Genomic DNA, 18,521 nt, shown 5'->3' with positions numbered 1-18,521 from the left:
AATGAAAATAAAAGGATCTAAAGAGGAAACAAAGGGAATTCTGAAAGAAACCAAATCTCCTGCAATGTTAAGGACTTCATAGAGGTATGGCTAGAAGCTTCTACAGTGAATTCAGTTACAATCTAGGTAATTTAAAGAAGAAACATCCTAAGGAAGAATTTCATAATCTAAAGAGTATGGAAAATATTAAGTTCATAGAACATGGAAAAATCTATGGATCTGAATATTCATGTTGAAGGAAAACTATGACTGCAAGATATTAGGAAAAAAAACCCTAAACTATGGTTCCAAATGATTGACCGGTGGCAAGGGTGGGGGGAGCTGTAAACTAGAGGTAAACAAACATAGCAATACAAAATGCAAAATGAACACTGAATTATTATATGGGCTGCTTCTGCCACACTTCACGTCATACTATACTTCCTGTTCCATAGCATCATTAGTGTAACACAGGAAGATCATAAGGATTTGAGTGAGACATCCTGGTTTAATTTTCTGGTTAAAAAATATGGATCTTTAATCTTCAAATTAAGAGTGCAGGCATTTAGATCTCTAACTGTATCCCACAACTTTTGGCTTAAAATATTCTAGTCTTTCTTTTCAATCTTTTCTTCACATACCATCCTCTACAAATAATAGTAATAAACGAATCACAACACACTACATTAAGTCATTCCTATTTTTATCTTCAAATAAATAACATATTAGTGTTTAGAAAAAGATAATTTTAAAATGCAAAATGGAACTATTATAATTATTTTCCTTATTTTGCTTTACAACACAACAATGTTTTTAATATACATTTGTTGCACTGATTGTGGTGGGTTTATGTCTGACCCTCACATAATACAAAGTAATATTTTAATATTTCCACATATGAGATCATAATCATAAATCACCCTTGAAATTGCACCTATTAGGAGAACATGCATCTGGTTCTCACTTGCAAATCCTGTTTTCTTTTGAACTATATGGAATAATAATTTAGGCAATGTGTCTATTTGATGTACATACATTTTAAATGCAAACTTGCTCATACTTCATACTAAATCCACCCATGAATGGGATTAGAATTTTGAAAAAAAATTACTGACTTACTAAACTTTCCCTTTGCTTCTCAAAAGCCTGAATTAGACTAAAAAATGCACCAGTGTAAAGACAGAAATTATGGAGGCGTCACCAGGGACAACTGAATGAGAGGAGAGGAGAGCACATATATCCTTATAAGGCAAGCAAACATTCAGGAAAGACACTGACAAAAATAACTGTGCTCAAAAATTATATGGAATAACAATAACCCCTGATAAATGATTCAGAAACATAAAAAGTGTCCATTTCTAGATAAATCTGAATCGCAACTGGTATTGTTCTCACCAACAATATGTGGTCAGTAAAAGATGAATCACTGGCTCAAAAAGGTGAGAGAAATCAGACTGAATACACACATACAAAGAATTTAACTGACAACTAGCAGTTCAGTTCAGTCAGATTTCCTTTTCCTCAAACCAGCAGATGTGGAGTAAAGAGAACTATTCAAAATCATAAAGTTCATTGTGAATAGTCAGCAGTAAGTCATACACACCCTCCCTCCCTGTCCTCTGTGACTAGCTTTCTTCTCCATTTCTGCCTGCATCTCCCTCTGTCTGTCTCTGTCTCTATCCCTCTCTCTGGTGAGGGTAATGAAGCTCAAAAATAACATCTTGTATCCTGTTGAGGGAAACTTGGTCACAACTATCCTTCCAGATGACAAACTCATTCTTAAATGTCTGTTTCTCCATCCAAAGAAAATAGAGCAATTGAGAAAATAGACACAGCCTCACTTACACTACCAACACCACCACTTTTAATTCCTGTGCTGCATTCATCAAAAGGAGGACAGAAGTTTATTTACATTATTCCTAACCTCAAATAGGACCACAAATAAGCCTAATAACAGGACTGTTCTGTGGCATTCAGGCAAACGGCTGGGCAAAACAGATGGATCTTGCTTTGCGCCAGAACTCAAAAAATACAGTCGCCAACTCACTGTTGGCGACTACGTATCTTGGCCCAAAGATGGACCTGGAAGTGGGACCAGTTGTCTTCGATATGAATACTGCTCCTCTTCATTGCCACATGAACAAACCATTAACTCTGTCACTGAGCAGCCTACTGCTCAATATTAGGTAGAAATTGCTTGAAGGCAGGTCATTAAGGAAAGTGAAATATCTCTGAGGGCACAGTGAGATTCAGGGGCAGAAAATCAGGACAGGGCCTTATCATGGCCCCACTCTGTTTTACCGCTTCCAACTTTCATGTTCACAACTGTACACTGAATCCACCTTTAAACCAGATCTACGAAGCATGTGTCATCACTAAGAATAAATTTCTCCTGACATATCAGGTTCTAAAATCTTTTTAAAAATTAACCTTAGGCAGTAGTAAATTTAACATCAGTGGTAGATGTTCAAGTAAGAATAAAACTACGAGGATTTATAGATTATAGTCAATATCCGATGATACAGTGACATCAGTGTAAATTACAAAGTCTGGAGAAGGATTCCTCTCTGCATGCAGCTCTGTACTTTGTACTAGATTCTGTATGGATGCTAGAGAAGTAGCACATGTGGTATTTTACAGTGATCCATGCTACAAGTCACGAGGCCACAATAAAGCCTTTAAACAACAAAAGTGATAAGGAGTAGTGAAATGCCATAGATCTAGCATCACTGAGTAGGAACAAAGGTGGCTTCTGACCGCATTGTCCCTCATTTTAAAATCCACATCTAGATAGGAATTGAGATATCAGCATGTCACTGGGCCACAGAGCTGCAAGGGAAGAACAAGAAGCATCACAGTTTAGGAGGTCTGCTAACTCAAGCACTTCTCTTAATGTTCTTCCAAGTGTTCAGCCCTGATCTTATCTTGCTCAGGTGACGTTTGCACGTTCAGTAAGTCTTTTTATGGCTTATTAATTTTGACATGTACATATATGATTCTTGTTTTTTTTTGTTTGTTTTTGTTTTTTGAGACAGGGTTTCTCTGTGTAGCTTTGCGCATTTCCTGGAACTCACTTGGTAGCCCCAGCTGGCCTCGAACTCACAGAGATCCGCCTGCCTCTGCCTCCTGAGTGCTGGGATTAAAGGCGTGCGCCACCACTGCCTGGCGATTCTTAAAGATGTGACTGTGGTCAACAGAGAATGCTAATGGTGAAATTAGTTTTTCAATTGAATTTTCCTTTAGAAAAAAAATTATTATGGAAAATTTCAAACATATGGAAGGGTAAAATGTACAGTGAGTTCCATGCACTCCCAACACACTCATTTTCCACCTATTCTTCTTACCAGTTCTTCTTCCACCAGATCATTTAAAAGGTAATACCTGATAACATATCACTCACCTATAGAGACTTTAGTATGCATCACTAAAATATAACTTTTTATGAACATAGCTGGATTTTTTTCACACCTGAAATAAAATGACTCTTAATGTTAGTAAATGTTCTGTTAATGTCAAATAATATATGTTATCAAGTCTTCCACTAGTATCTTTTTTCTGTTCTAAGAATCCCATTCAGAATGCCAGACCGCATGACTAGGCGACTTGCCCTTGGTTTCTTTGGTCTGTGACAATTTTTTTGTGTTTTCCATTACCTTCTCAGTTTTGAACAAGATAAAATACTTTGTGTTCTGTTACTAAACTTGAATTTGTCTAATATTTTGTCATAAACAGACTAGAATTATGAGTTCCACAGATGCATAGAAAATTATGTATTATTAAAATATTGGCAAGAAAATGATATTATGACACATCACTGTGGATGTTAACCTTGGTTACTTGGTTAGGTGGTATCAGCCATCTTATATTTTGAATAAGCATACTGTTATTTTAGTACCATATGGTAACATAACTTATAGAACATATATCTGAGTCTCATGTCCTGTTGCTATGACACAAAACTCCAAAAAAAAAAAAAAAAAAGAAAAGAAAAGAAAAGAAGAAACAACTTAAGAGAGACAGGGTTTACTTGACTTACAATTCCAGGTTATAGTCCACTATCAACAGGGAAGTCAAAAGGAGCAACATCTTGCAATAGCTAGCCAAGAACATCCCCAGACAAGAACAAGGAATCCATACAGTGCTAAGCTTCCTTGCTTCAATGCTTTCACTCCGGGGCCCAGCCCAGAAAATGGTACATTTCAAATTCACAGTAAGTCTTCCAAACCCAATGAACCCAATTCAGAAATCCCTCACATCAATGCCCACAGGCCAACCTAATATAGGGAATTCCTCATTGAGACTACCTTGCAAGAGATCCTACATCATGTCAAGGATATAACAAAAACTGCCCATCACAAGTTATCCTTACTATCAATGATTTTGAGAAAATTCAGAGTAATACAACCATAAACATAATCCAGCTTGAGAAAATTTTTGTCACAATTCAAATTGCCTTCATATATTTATCTGACAAATGGAATTTGTATAATGCATCACATTTTTAAAGTCCATTTATCAGCTGATGTACATTAAGGCAGCTTCCATATTTTGGCTACTATGAATAATACTTCCATGAACATTCCCAGTATGAAAATATCTGTGTGGATATATATTTTCATTTCTCTTTGGGAAGCACTTAGAAGTGGAATTGTTGGGTCTTAATTGTTGGAGAATTTTAATTGTTAAGAAATTTCCAACATTTTAAAAATGGATTATGCAATTTCCAGCTGTGCGGAAGGGTTCCATTTCTCCATAACTTCATGATTACTTATAACTGCCTTTAAAAAACAGAATTATAACTACTATAGAAGTATGAAGTGGTGTCTTACGATTTAAATTCAGTTTTCCTTAGAGTTAATCAGGTTGAACATCTTTTCCTGTGTTTAATGTAATTCCTATTTCTTCTTCAGTGAAGTATTTATTCAAAATAGTCACAATTTAAATTGGATCCTTTATCATACTATGGAATATTTCTTTATGAAAATAATTTATGATTTATATGTAACATTAACAAGTATGATAAATTGATGATTTGTAAATCTGTTCAAAATCTTGCAGCTATTTTCTTGACTGTGGCTTATCATTTCACTTCTATCACGAAGTTCAAAACTTCTTAATTTTGTTGAAGTTCAAGGTATTGATTCATTTTTTGTAGGCATGCTGAAAATTTCATACATGCATATAATATGTTTTTATCAAATTCACTCTCCATTCCCTCCCTTCCAATTTCTCCCCTATTCCCTCCAACTTCATGCACTCTCTTTCTTTGTTTGAAAATCCACTTAGTCTAATTAATGCTTGTATATGCAAAGGTGTGGGACCATTTACTGGAGCATGGGTAGCCTTTCAGGGACAGCATCTTAGGAGAAAACTTACACAACCTCCTTCGGCAGCCATTAATTGCCAAAAGATTCTCAGATAATGATTGAAATTCTTCGCTGGAATTTTGTCTGGCTATATATAGGTTGTACATGAAGTCATAACCTCGGTGAGCTTATGTGTGAAACTGTCCAACCATGTTCAATAAACAATGTTTCACTGAAGATGTCCACTACAATCTTTCTGTCCTCTATTCTTTGAAAATCCCTGAATCTTGGGAGGAAAAGGTGTGATACTGATTGTGATACAATGACCAGTTGTTCTCTGTACTAATCACTATCTACTGCAAAAAGAAACTTTTTTAAATGAGGGTTGAGAGATGCACTAATCTATGGGTATAAAGATAGGAACTTATAGGACAGTTTAATACTATGTTCATTTAGAAAAATAATAGTATTAGAACTCCCCTAGAATCTATGACCTAGCCAGTCACAAATTTTGGCCTAGTTAATAATGCCAAGAATGGATTCAATCTTGCAGAGTGAGTATTAAATCCAATAAGATAGTGATTGACTACTTCCATATCATTTGCACCACTACTGCACCAGCAGGCATATCTTGCCAGTCCAATCATTACTAGGATTTATGTATTTTAAAAATCAAGGTTTTGGTTTTTTGGTTTTGCTTAACACAAAGGCATGAAGAGTTTGTTCTATAACATCTTCTTGAGGTTTTATAATCCCAGCTCTTAAATTTAGGTACATGATGCATTTTTGAGCTAATTTTTATGGATGGTGTGAAGTATTTAAAATATATAAGTAGTCATATAGTCGTTGCACCATACCTAGCATTGCAAATTGCCTTGGTACCTTTGAAAAAAGCCAACTGACCAAAACTAAGGTTTAATTTTCTGAACTCTCAATTTTATCCCATTGTTCTAGATTCCAATATCAGTCTTTTCCTTACTATACTTCGAATAGTAAGTTTTAAGATAAGATAGTGCATATAATCTAATTTTGTTTTCTTTTTAATAAGTAATTTGACTGTTGCATCATTTTTGACTGTTAGAACTAGCTTGTCAGTTTCTGAAAAAAAATACTGTTTTTGATGCTATTGCAAATGGAATTTTTGTAATTTCATTGTTGGTTTGCAAAGAAAACTGATTTCTAGAGTGAACTTGCATCTAGTTAATTTGCCAAGCTCCTAATTAATTCTTAAATTGTTTATGTGCATTACTTAATTCTCTATATGTCAGATTATAGTATCTACAAATAAAAATCTATTTCTAAGTTAGTTTTCCACTGATTTCCATCCCTTAGGGCCTCTATTTCCTTCCCTTTCCCTTTTTGCCTTTCCTTCCCTGTCTCACCATTCTGAACTTAAGTTTATTATATTGTTAAATGCAATAAGTCAGACCTCACGACTTTGCTCTTTCCCAATCTTAGCAGCAAGATTTCATCACTACATTTATATTATAGATTTTTTTCACAGATGCCTTCATGAGGTTCAGAAGTCCCCTCTGTTACTAACTTGAGATTTCTGTTACAGAGACTAGGTTTTTAAAGTATTTTTACTTATCATTGAAGACAGTCAATTCTGACCTAGTCCCTCTGCATATATGTTACAATTGTGTGACTTGGTCTTTGTGTGGGACTCTTGACAGTGAGAGCAGGGAATGTCTCTGACTCTGTTGACTGCTTTTGGGACCCATTCCACCTACTGCATTGCCTCATCCTGCCCTAACAGAAGAGGAGGTGCTGAATCTCACTGCAACTTCATATACCATGGCTGCCTGATATCCAGGGTAATCCCACCCACATCTAAAGAGGAACAGAGGAGGAGGAGAAGTGGATGCAGGGGAGAGGAACTAGGAGGAGAGAAGGGAGGGGAAACTGGTTGGAATGTAAAAACAAAACAAAAAGAAACTGAACAGGAATCCAGCTATCAGAGAAAAAAAAAAGATGGTCAATTTATATTTTTTACATTAATTGGTTATTGGATTTTAAGTCAACCCAGCACTTCTGGGAAGAATCTTACTTGATCAGGGTACACAAATGCTTTCCTATATTGCTGTTTTCAAATAGTGTGCTGAAGATTTTTGGTGTCTATTTTCAGTATAATTACTGATTTTGTTTTTCCTTTTGTTGTGATATTTTTGTCTGTTGACTGCAAGGTATCATCCTCATCCTCATTTTAAAAAGTGTTCTCTTTTTCTCAATATATTCTAGAAGACTGTGTGACTGACTTCTATTTTTCTTTAAGTTTTTGGTAGAATTTTATCAAGAAAACCATAATTATTTAGGGTCTGCCTGTCTGTCTCTTTTCCTCCTTCCTCCCCTCCCCTGTTCTCTCTTCCCCTCTAGCCTTATCAATATTATTTATCTAATGGTTACAAGTCTATCCAAGTTCTATATTTCTTCCTAGGTTATCCTCGTTTAACCTTTGCATTTCCAGGCTGCTTCATTTCAACTAAATTGCATTTTTTTTTGACATTGGAAAAAAATGTTATTGAGATCCAATCAGCTGCACAAGGTGCTTCTGGCACATTAAACACCTTCTTCCTTGGCAATCTGGACTTTCTTGAGTCGTCTCATGAATGACTGCTTCCCTCCCATGGTCTAGGAATGACCTTGGCCAACTTGGAGGTGGTGTCAATGAACTTCATGACAGTCTCATCAAGAGCTCATAATTTGGTCCAAACCAGCAAGGATTTGTGCTCCCTTCTTGGTTTCCACCACACTGCCTTTGCCCTTCAGCATTACAAAGTCATTGATCATATCAACATAATTGACAAAGCCACCCAGTGAGTTAATACTCTCTTAAGACAGGTCATAGCCGGCAGAAGTATTGATCTTGATCGTCTTGCCATCTTGATGAGCTAGCCCTGACCAATCTTAGAGATCTTGCTGATTATGGTAGCCTTTTTGCCCAGCTCCAGCCACAGAGAAAACCACACAGGCAGGGTGCCAGGCTCCAGTACTAGCAACCCTAGATGGGTTTTGCAGGGTAGCTTCTTTGTATGCCAGCAACTGGTGAGCTATTTGAATCTGTTACCTTTGGTCACCCTGATGACATCAATCATCTCATTCTGTTTGAACACCTGGTTCACAGGAACCTGCTGCTGGATCCTCTCTGGGCCCAGTCTAGTTTTTCAGCCACAGTGCCTGTATCCACTTGGACCTGCATTGAGTGGGCTGCCTTCTGGCACAGAGGAAGCAGACACATTTGAATGTGGGCCTTTAGTCAGATGACTTGACAGGACTTCTTGGTGCTGGTGAAGTCCTCTACCAGATGTTTCTTGCCCAAGTTGTCCTGCCATTTCTTGCAGTATTTGGTGAGGGCATTCTTGGATTTGTGCATGTTCTTGTAGAAATGCCTTTTATACTCATCACTGATGTGTCCAGCAAAGACTGTCCTGAAGGTGCAGAGGGCTTATGTGGTTTCCACATAGCCTTCAATGGCTAAAACCAAAATGGGTGGTGTCTCAACAAAGGTTACAGACTCCATTACTTCTTTCAGGCAGGCCTGTCAACTTCCTAGATGCTGTGGGTCATGCTAGCCTTGTAGCCTAGAAAGGCTGGGAGGTGAAAAGGTTTGGAAGGGTTATCTTTGGGGAAGGTCCTCACTTTCTCACCATGTAGACTACTGTGCTTCTGAGGCAAGAAGCCCAAGGACTCATGCCTGGAAGCAGATAATTACCTGGGAGACACCACAACATCAGATACTACCAAGAGAGAACTTTTTCTTTTCTATTTTATTAATTTCTTATAGTTATTAATTTCTTCCTTTCTTGATTTGGGCTTATTATATATTTATAATGTATATTTACCTATACATGCTATTCATCTTTCTGTCACTATAATGCATTGCCTGAGTAACTTATAAAAAAAACAAAGGATTATTTTTCTCTCACATTTTCCAAGTGCCATCAAATGATCCAGTGGGCCTAGAGTGGGCAGCACATTACAGCCAGAGACTATGTTAAAGCAAATCATTCAACTCCCAGGCCAGGAAACATAATGAAACTGAGAACCAGCAATATCCCACAAACCCTTACAAGACGACAACCTCATAGACGTAAAGCCCTCCTACTAAGCTCTGTCAAATCACCAAAGATCCTCCCTGGGGACTATATTTTTAACAAATGACTCATATTCAAACAATGGCACTACATAATTACTAGAGATAAACATATTATCTATTATTATTATTCATCATTTTAATCAGTTTATTCTCAATTCCTTGCAGCTTAAATTTTTTCTTTAGTATGCACATATAAGTTTATTATCAATAATTTGTCTTTATCTGAGAAATATCATATCTTGACATTTAAAGATAGTTTTGCTAGATATAAAATTCTTAATTTATTATTATTTTCTTTTGTCTTATAATTTCTTTGAGTTCTGGCTTTGTATCTACTTAGAATTCAGGTATTAATGACTGGCTCTACTGTACATACTCAATCTTTTTTATTTTTGTTTGTTAGATTGTTTTTCCTTTTTTTAAATTTTCGACAATTCTGCAAACTTGTTTACATAACTACTGTTTCTCCTATGTGGAGTATATGAGCTTTCCAAATACATAAATTAGTGTTATTTGCCATATTTTGGAGATTTGAGGACATATTTTTCTCCTTCATTCCTTCCTATAGTTTGGATGATGCATTTTATGACTTTTATAGTAAACATAAACAATTTTGGCATTCTTCAATAACTGGATATTGCCTAATTTTTTCCATGCAATTCAGTAACTTAGGTCCAGTTGCAGGTACATATATATTATGTATGTATGTATACACACACACACACACACACACACACACACACACACACACACGTGTGTGTGTGTGTGTGTATGTGTAATTTATACTGGCATGAATAAAAACTCTAAGATGGTGACACATGTATAAGAAATCTTCCATGGCTGAGACATCTTTAAAGAGTTTAAAAATTTGTGGGAAGAGGCACTCTAAATGCCTTTCAATTCTGAAAAAGTTAGGGTGGGTCTGAAGATTGGAATGTGGGTAGAATATATAATGATGAAGTTGTCAAACCCTGATCTTATGAAAGATCAAGAGTTGCTTTTTAAAAGTATAGCTGAGAGCATCTTCCCATACCAAAGACACTAGAATGTATGAGTGAAGGTTCTGTTTAGACACTAGATAGACATCTCCATGTTCAATTAGTTGTGTGTGTGTGTGTGTGTGTGTGTGTGTGTGTGTGTGTGTCGTCTTCAGCAAAGGGAACTTGCTTTCAGTTTGTGGAAAGCAGCCTATTGTCTTGGCAACAGTCTGGGTTATTTGGTGATTTCCATGGGACCCTTGGCCAACAACTCAACTGAGTGTAACCCAGTCCCAGGACTAGAAGCTTCATTTAGTGACAAGAAAGAGTCAGTTGGGACTCCATCTCCCCCATTACTTGGAGACTTGATTAGGTTATCCTTCATGTATTTCAGGAAGTTTCCATGGCACTAGGTTTCCATACCACCACTCAAATGCCCCTCATTTCCAGCTGTCTCTCCCCACATTCCCTCCCTCAATCCCACCCATATCTTGTGTCCCCATCTGATTTTCCTGTGTCAGTGTCCCTCACCCCCAATCCACTCCTAAAATCTTCGATATCTCCCTCCCAAGGAGATCCACGTGTCGCCCCCGCCCCAGTTCCTTCCTCTATACTTAACCTCTCTAGGTTTACAGAGTGTAGCTTGGTTATCATTTACTTAATGGTTAATATCTACATATAAACAAATAAATATCAAATTTTTCTTATGGCTCTGAATCCTAAGTTAGGATGATGTTTTCTAGTTCCATCCATTTGCCTATAAATTTCAGGATGTCATTTTTTTTAAACAGCTGGTTAATACTTCATTGTGTAAAAGGACCTTTTCTTTATTCATTCTTCTGATGAGGGACATCTAAGTTGTTTCCAATTTCTGGCTATTATAAATAGAGCATCAATGAACATGGTTGAGCAAGTGTCCTTGTGGTAGAATGGAGGGTCCTTTGGGTATATACCCAACAGTGGTATAGCTGGATCTTGAGGTATATGGATTCTCAAATTCTGAAGTACCACCATATTGATTCCCATAGTGGCTATACAAATTTGTACACCCATCAGCAATGGAGGAGTGTTTCCCTTATTCCACATCCTCACCAACATAAGCTGTTACTTCTGTTATTGATCTTAGTCATTCTGACATGTTTAAGATGGAATCTCAAAGAAGTTTTGATTTGTATTTTCCTGATGGCTAAGAATGTTGAACACGCTTTAAGTGCTTTGCAGTCTTTTGAGTTTCTACTATTGAGAACTCTCTGTTTTGACCTGGTACTACATTTTTAAATTGGATTATTTGTGTTTTACTATCAAGTTCTTGAATTCTTCCTCTTTCTCCTCCTCCTCCTCGCCTTCCTTTTCCTCCTTCTTCTCATTTTTTTTTTTTGAGACAGGGTTTATCTGTGTAACAACCCTAGCTTTCCTGTAACTCACTTTGTAGACCAGACTGGCCTCTAACTCAGAGATCCACTTGCCTCTGCCTGCTGAGTGCTGGGATCAAAGGTGTGCACCATCACACCCAGCTCTTGAGTTCTTTATATATTTTGTCCCTCCAAAGGATGTGGAGTTGATAAAAATCTGTTCCATTCTGTTGTCTGCTGCTTTGCCCAAATGACATTGTCCCTTATTTCATATAAGCTTTTCGGTTTCATAAGTTCCCATTATTAATTATTGATCTTAGTGCCTTCATTATTGTTTTTCTGGTCAGAAAGTCTTTTCCTATGCCAAAGAGTTCAAGGCTACCAAAAGAGAAACATAAACACCAAACCAGACACAAACCCCTGAATCTACAATCCTGTCCTGCCTGCAAAATATGCTAGGGCAATAGTGGCACAAAGCTTGTAGGAGTAACCAACCAACATCTGATTTGACTTGAGGCCCACTCCATGAGATCAAACCCAAAAGAAACACTGTTTGGTTAACCAGGAACCAGAGACTAGATAGCCCAGATCTAGGGTAAAACCAAATGCTACTGGTCATAAATAAATACATAATAAGTAGCGATACAATGATTCCTAATGATATTCAGCTACACTTATATATAAGTGCCTTATTTAGCCATCATCAGGGAAGCTTTTTCCTGCAGTAGATGGAAATAAACACAGAGACCCACAGCCAGACATCAGGCTGTGAGAGAGACCTTGGAACACATAGCTCTAAATGGAATGTCCCCATTAAAACCCTCCCTTCAGAGCTCAGGGAAGCCTGCAGAAGAAGAGGCAGAAAGATTGTAAGAGCCAGAGGACATGGAGGACACCAGGAGACCAAGTTCCTCTAAATCAACTATGCTAAGCTCATATGAGGTCACAGAGACTGAAGCAGCAAGCAAAGGGCATGCAGGGGTCTGCACCAGGTATTCTGCATAAATATTATAGCTTTCAGTATAGTATTTTTATGGGACTCCTGAGTGGGTAAACAAGTGGGTCACTAATTTTTGTGTCTGATCTCTGGAGTCTTTTCCTTCTGTTGGGTTGCTTGTCCACTTTAATGTGATTTTTAAAATTGATCTTATATTTTATTTTGGTATGTTTTGTTGTTATCTATTACTAGCCTGTTCTTTTCTAATGAGAGACAGAAAGGGAGTGGATCTGGATGGGAAAGGAAGTGGGGAGGAGTAAAGGGAGGAGAAACTGCAATCTAGATATATTGTATGAGACAAGAATCTATTTCAATAAAAGGGAAAAAGTAAATTAATAACTAAGTCAAAAGACAAAGTAAACACACAACATACACACATACACATATATAGTTGAGAGAACCTAAAGGCAAAAAGAGCTGGAATTATATTAGCTCATCATGGGATGCTGAGGATTTTAGAGCTATACTGAGCTAAAATATTCTAGCCAATCTTGGAGAACATACAATCTAGACTTAATATCATACAAAAATCATAGCACTGGGATCTCTTTAAGTATATCTAAATAGTTTGATTTAGGTTTGTATGTATGAACATACTATCATTTCTCTTGATTTCCTGTGCTCACTCAAGTCATATTTTTCATGAATATATTAAGGGGATAATGTACATAGCAAATAAAATCTGATAACTTATGAAGTTCATATACAGAAATGCAGAATAACATTTACTGTAAAGGTAACTATTTAAGTGGAGGTTCACAACAGAATTCCCCTGAGAACAGAATTACATAGGAGATTTACGTTTAGGAATAGATTTACAAAATCATGATATCACATAAGATGAAATAAACATGTATCATATGTTTATAGAAATTTTCAAAATTTGTTCTACAAAGACACCAAGAACAGAAAAACAGCAGGCTCTGTGAGGGAGAAATACAAAATGTATGAAATTTTAGCTTTGAAATCTGATATTTTCTAGGCCAAAACTAATGCTTCACACTTAAAAAATGTCAGAGAAATCTTCACCAAGCCTTGACTCATGAAGATGTCAGTGATATAGCTATTCACTTTTTTCTAAGAACCTGCACCCATAAGGATTGCTGTTTCCATTTAAAAAATATGAACTAATTCATAGTAAGACCCTGAAACACTGTATACACTGCTCAAAGTGTGAGTAAGCCAAAATATGGAGTATGACGGAAGTTAATTACCTTGTGTGATATGGTTATCGCTTAGTCAAAATCCAAACTGTTATAATGAGAATTAAGAGCATCCACCACCCATTTACCTTTAGACTAGGGAGGCTATGGAGATAAATACTTAAATAGATTTTGGGTCTTCTAAATTGGAACTTCTGTGGCTAGTCTCTCAGGTAAAATAAGTGGATAATTCTTCTGCTATGTATTTTGTTAGGCTTTGCAATTTCTATTGGGGGATTCAAATGAATCCCAAAATTATAGTTATGTCTAATATTAACAAAGAATAGCTTCATTTTAGATTCATTGTAATCTAATGACAGCCAATTGCATAACTTAAGAAACAGAATATATGGAAAACTCCCTAAAATAACTGCAGCCCTTCTGAGTTTTGTATCTGCATATACACTAAGAAAATCCATAGTAGAATATCTCTCTGATCTGAATCTTTTAACACTAAAAATACTAAATTATATCTAATCAGATATCATCAGCTTATGTTGAGAAGAAGTATTCATATAAAATATACTATATTTCTCATGGAAATGATTTACCACAATATTCACAATATCATATAGTTATCATTTTATATACTGAAGAACTTCCTGTAAATATATCTCTTTCAACCTTAGTATTTCTAGTGCATAGTTTCAATATACATGGTCAGAGTCCAATGCTTCCAATGTACATAATATTATAAACAAAATTCTTTTTTGTTTGTATACATGTGGTGTATGTGTGTGCAGGTGTGCTTGCCAATGTACATGTTTGCAAGATTAGAGGTCGACATTTGTGGTCTGCCCCATTGGCTCTTCACCTCATTGTTTTCAAGGCAAAATTCTTTAACTGAACTTGGGTCTTGTTCCCCAAAACAACACAAGCTCTTACCATTCCTTTTGCTTGCCCACCAGAATGGATGATAGGACTCTATTGCTAAAGATACACCTTTGTTACATGATATAGAGAAATTAAGCTGTAACGGATCTAGAAGCTTCTTCCCTTCTGGCTAGCTTTCATAGTTACAAAGCTTACATAGTTACATAGGCTGCTGCTGGAGAAAAGTCATCAAGGTCCTAGCCAATTGTGAATTCTGCAAACAATACAAAGAAATTTTGCCCAGCAAAATATGTCCACTGGCACAATATTGACTATTATGGTGATAATCAATCGCTCTATGATCTGATTTGAGACCTATCTACACAAAGGCATTCATGCTGTGGACTGTATACCCACTCAAAACCACATAACAGAGAAGATCTTGGGCCCAGATGGGAACTTGGCTAAAGAGTCATGGTGTTAGAGTGCTTTCTAAATAGTCATGTTTATATGCATGGACAAATGCTACACTAAGACTCATCAGAGAAGTTTCTTCTTGCAATGAACTGTGAAAAATGCAGAGACTCATGTGCTGAATAAGCAATGACTAAGTGCCAAGCCCTAAACAAAACACTTAAAAGATCTACTCTAAGGCATTCCAGAACAGGGGTGAACAGGATGTAAGAGCAGGAAGATAGGAAAGGTGGCAGGAAATGCTATCTTCTGAAAACGACAGAGCCATTGCAATCATCATCTCAGAGCAGGGTTAGTCGCCCTTCTTGTGTCTAGGCCTGTCAATAGCCCATCATAGACAGGGAGATTCACTGGGCCACACCCAACCCTGGTGAACTATTGACTAATGATGGAGAGAGGCTCAGAAGGCTAAGATGGACAGTTCAAAACCAATAGCCACACAGACAGCCCTTGTTACCTCAGTGGTACATAAGACAAAATCAAAAGACTTCATGAATGTCAGCAAGGGGGCAGATTGGTAGTGGTGAGACAGAGAGAGAAGACATTGTGGTAAGGGTAACTAGGTGCAATATATAAATGTATCCAATTGTCAAAGAAGAAAATTAATAATTATAAGTAATTATTATGAGGAAAAGAAAAGTATGGAAAATACAGAAATGTATAATAATTATAAGCATCAATAATCTGATTGCACAACAAAGATCACCACTATTGTAATCTAAGATACCATTTCAATGAGATGCATTTTTTTTGTGTATGTGTTTGTACATGTGCGCACATGGGTCCAGGCATCAATATCAGGTGTCTTCCTCAATCATTCTCCATTTTATTTTTTGAGACAAGGTTTCCCACCAAACTTGGAGCTTGCTGATTGGCCTGGCAAGAAAGATACAGGGATCAACCTGATTATGATTCTCAAGCAGACATAGCCATATCCAGCTCTTTACATGGGTGATCCTCAGGATTATATTGTAGGCACATTACCTAGTAAAACATCTTTTAGTCCCCAGTGAGATAAATTATAGTACTATTTTGATTTTGCCAAGTTTGACTTATTGTACATCACTAAATTGCCTCTTCATCTCACTATTTGTCTGTGCTCAAAAAATGAACAATTTCTGCAGTAATTATTTCTTGAGTAAAGTTAATATAATAATTAATCAAGTAGCATTATATTCCATAGGCTTGATATTATCAACTTTCAATAACTTATTTCAACTTGTTATTGCACAAATTTTGTTTGATCTAATCTTTTCCTGTGGGGAATTCTAATTTTGTATATAGAGAAATGTACCACTATGCAGATATTATAAATTTTCTATGAAATAATATGGAAGTTAGCAATTGCTTCTTGAAAGAAACAAAATGGCATATTTGAAACTAAAGGATTAGAGGTAAAAAAGTGCATTACACTAAAGACAGATTGTTTTAGGAAGCATCCTTATTTCTGTATTTTCATTCCTGCTATATTTACTATAGTACTACAATGGTAATATGCACAATTAAATATGAGATATGCTTATAAAATTAAAGTGCTATAAAAGACCTAATGCATATTTCTCAGGAGTCTAATCCAATTCTGTTTGAGGAGTTATCTTCTTTCTATGAACTCTGTTATGTAGAATTACATCATATCCCATGGCTCAGATTGTCTATAATTCATAAAATACTTTAAAAAACTGTTATGAAGTAGGTTCTGTTCAATATTCATAAAATGCCTTCTTCACTTTGGTTTAGTACAGAAACACACAATATATCAATCTGTGTTCCATCAAGACAGTTGCTTCAATATAGTAAGTTGGGTAAATAGAGGAAGTGTGCTGTGCATAATTTATTTACATGTTAACAAGACCTCACACAAATGATACCACACAGGAGGCTCATAGTGAGGTTAGGGGAATTGGTGTCTGAGAAAGGCCTTGAAGTTTGGAAGCTGTATTGTTTAATCAATAGTATTACTTATGTATTAACACAGAATAACAGTTCCACAGGGACAAGTTTTGTGGTTTATGACAAATATCATTTGATGCCAGCACTTAAAATTGAGAAGGGATAAAATTTTACAAAATATGGTAATATTTTGAGAATAAAAAATGAATGTTAAAATTAAAATAGCAGGCTCTATAGAATAAAAATTAACGTACATCTGCAAGATGAAACTATCCTCCTTTAATACAGCAAACTTTTCTGCTAGCATCCCTTTAGTAAACACACTAACTCTTTGTCAGCACAAAGACTCCTCCTCCTTTGCATGTCAGTTCTTTGGTGATGGTTCTAAAAGGCTGGAGAAGCTCTTGAATGAAAGACAGGACTTAGAAAGCAAGGATTTTAGTCTACATTCATCTTACTTCTATTCAGCATTACCTTTTATTTTGAAAACAATTACATTTAGTTTAATTAGGCACATACGAAAGTATTTAACAAAAAGTAAGAATACAGAGTTATGAAAAATGAGAGACATTATATAAACTAGAAACACACATTCCAGTTGAACTCAAAAGTACTGTCATTTTGTAAGGAATTATCACCACTAACAATGGGTGGGTTCATGTACAAGCACCTGTCTAGTCAGCCTAGTTCTAAAGCAAAAGGTAAAAACTAAAATATTGTACAAGCTTGCATTCCCACCAGCAGTGGAGGAGAGTTCCCCTAGCTCCACATCCTCTCCAGCATACGGTGTCTTCAGTGTTTTTGATCTTAGTCATTCCTGTTGACAGGTGTAAGGTGGTATCTCAAAGTTGTTTTGATTTCCATTTCCCTGATGATTAGGAATGTTGAGCAATTCCTTAAATGTCTTTCAGCCATTTGAGTTTCCTCTGTTGAGAATTCTCTGTTTAGTTCTATAGCCCATTTCTTAATTGGACTGTTGGGCATTTTAATGTCTAATTTCTTGAGTTCCTTATATATTCTGGATATCAGTCCTCTGTCAGATGTGGGGTTGGTGAAGACCTTTTCCCACTTGTTCAGCTATGTTCATATCAGCATTGTTTGTAATAGCCAGAATATGGAAACAACCTAGATGCCCTTCAACTGAAGAATGGATAAATAAAATGTGGTACATATATACAATGGAATACTACTCAGCAGAGAAAAACAATGACATCATGAGGTTTGCAGGCAAATGGATGGATCTAGAAAAAATCATCCTGAGTGAGGTAACCCAGACTCAGAAAGATAAACATGGTAGGTACTCACTCATAGGAGGATACTAGATGTGGAACAAGAATGACTGGACTGCTACTCATATCACCAGGGAGGCTACCTGGAAAACAGGACCCCAAGAAAGACACAGGGATCGCCCAATGACGGAGAAATGGATGAGATC

At 36.4% G+C, this 18,521-nt stretch overlaps 1 protein-coding gene and 2 pseudogenes across 11 annotated transcripts in view; 1 reads left to right on the top strand and 2 right to left on the bottom strand.

Annotated features, from left to right (window-relative positions):
- Zbtb20 (zinc finger and BTB domain containing 20) overlaps nt 1-18,521 on the bottom strand; it is a 786,974-nt gene that overhangs the window by 464,168 nt on the left and 304,285 nt on the right. The window lies entirely within an intron of this gene.
- Nucleotides 1-18,521, top strand: part of LOC128112043 (glyceraldehyde-3-phosphate dehydrogenase-like) — an 87,105-nt pseudogene that overhangs the window by 24,845 nt on the left and 43,739 nt on the right.
- LOC128111692 (60S ribosomal protein L3-like) lies at nt 7,845-9,371 on the bottom strand (annotated as a pseudogene).

Source organism: Peromyscus californicus, unplaced genomic scaffold (assembly GCF_007827085.1).
Source record: "Peromyscus californicus insignis strain IS unplaced genomic scaffold, ASM782708v3 Scaffold_16__1_contigs__length_79575227, whole genome shotgun sequence".
Lineage (NCBI taxonomy): Eukaryota > Metazoa > Chordata > Mammalia > Rodentia > Cricetidae > Peromyscus > Peromyscus californicus.
Note: the sequence above shows the minus strand (reverse complement) of the source record. Positions and strands in the feature narration are given on the sequence as shown.